This window comes from Arachis duranensis, chromosome 3, assembly GCF_000817695.3.
Source record: "Arachis duranensis cultivar V14167 chromosome 3, aradu.V14167.gnm2.J7QH, whole genome shotgun sequence".
NCBI lineage: Eukaryota > Viridiplantae > Streptophyta > Magnoliopsida > Fabales > Fabaceae > Arachis > Arachis duranensis.
In genome coordinates, this window is record NC_029774.3 from 132,197,706 (window position 1) to 132,199,934 (window position 2,229).

Consider the following 2,229-nt stretch of genomic DNA (forward strand, 5'->3'; position numbering starts at 1 on the left):
TGCCCTAACTAGCTAACTTTAATTTGTTATATATATAAAATAAGTGTGTATTTCTCCGAACTTGATAAATAATGTTGGATACATAATTTTATTCATTTCTTATAGGTGTTAAGAATACATTCAATATTTATTGAGGTTAAACAAAATATGGAATCTATTAAAAATTAACCAATATTAAAAGAAAAAAATCAATCACAATAACCTATGTTTGAAGGTACGAGACTCTATTTTCATTTATTTCCAATGCATGATTTTAATTTTATTTTATTTTAAATCTTATAGAGTATCACATAAATATTTGTGGTTAATTTTATTTTACTTTATATTTAAATTATTTTTAATTATTTTAAATAATTTTAATTAAATTATAAAAAATTAACTAAAATAAAAAATATAGAATTACAAAATTAATAATTTTGTGAAGGTGAAAATTAAAAATTTAATGTATTTAGATTGGAAGAAAAATTAGAATTTTATAAATAATTAAAAAAATTATAATTAAATTTATTTGAATTTATTTTTCTACCAAATTGATAAGAAGATAAAAAAAATAAAATAATAAAAAATCGGAATACAATTGAGTACATCTAATTTATGAATAATGTTATACATTAAGTCTTTTTGTTAATCAAGTTGATCTAACATAAAAAAAGATTGAATATGTAACATTGTTCTTAATTTATTTGAGTATATTTTAATTAAATTTTTATTACAACTTTATAATAACAACATTACAATAACAAAGTTATAATAATGTTCATTTAAAGAAGTTTAATAAATTATACAAGTTACAGTATTTCACGAATCTATTCTCAAAATGTTACTGTACTTTTTATTGATACTAAGTATCATTTTAAAATGGTAGCTAATGTAAATTTTTTAATATTTCTAATAGAGTATTTTAAAGTATCATTTTTGATAGACATAATGTCATGCTTATTATTGAGAGTTTGGAGATGGAGAATCATCTCAAAATTCTACAACAATTCACAAAAAGACAGTTCATTCAAAAATAAAATTGTTTGTTGCTCAAGATTTTATCAAATTTGAGAGATAATTAATAAATATTTTTAAATTGTTTCTTCTATTATTTATTATGACAATCAAAGTACGTGTCTAATATATTAGTATATTTTTTTAAAGACCTAGTGAACCAAAAATTACTATATTATTTATGCACCTTTTCAAGATCAAATGGTTGATTCGTTGACAAAACTTGTGTTACAAGGTTTGTTTAAAAAATGCAAGCATAAAAACTGAGCATATTTTAAAGTACATACTTCAGTTTGAGTGAGGCTATTAAGAAAGAAAATAAAATTCAGTTAGTTAATTAGAATCATAATTCTTAAAAGATATTGAATATTGATCTGATATGCAAGTCTAATTAGTATATATATATATAGAGGTGAATTCTATCCAATCCTCTCTAAAATAACATGTGAGTTACCCTTCATGATGTGTCTAATTGGTCAGTATCTTAACCATAGTTAGATTATTTTGTAATCGGTTTCGCTACGTTACCAACAGCATATCTGCCAACTTCAGCCAACTCTTATTTATAATTGTGTTTTATGGAAGTGTGTTCGTGGATGTGTCTAATAAAAATATCTTTTTTATAACTGTGTTTAATAGAAATGTCTTTATAGATATATTTTCTGGATGTGTCTCTTTATATATGTGTTTAAAATATATTAATTATTAGACACATCTACCAACACACTCCTATGAAACATAAATATAAATAAGAGTTGGCAGAAGTTGGCAGATAATATGTTGGTACCCTATACTTTTTCTTTTGTAATTTATGGTTTGAGATGGGTAATGATATAATTTCTTAAAATATTAAAATTTCACTCCCATTAATTGAAGCATATCTTCACTCCTCCATTCTTTTTTCATCATGTAACGTCGGTCCTTCCAAGCATCGTCGTCGCCGCGGACAAGAAGCAGCGACGTCGTTGCGATCTACTGCCTTCTCACGCAATCTCTTCCTTCAATGGATCATTCCTTAACGACGTTGTTGAATTTTCATTGCCTGTTCTTTACCGTCATCGCTATCTCCAGTCGTCTTCACTCTATCCTTCTTTCTGCCGTGGATTACTTTTTACCAACATAATTAATGGTTAGTTTAGTTATTAAATTTTTCATTAAAAAATATATTTTTATTTAATTACATGATGAAATATATATTCATAAGTAAAATATAATATAATAAAATAAATTTATTTA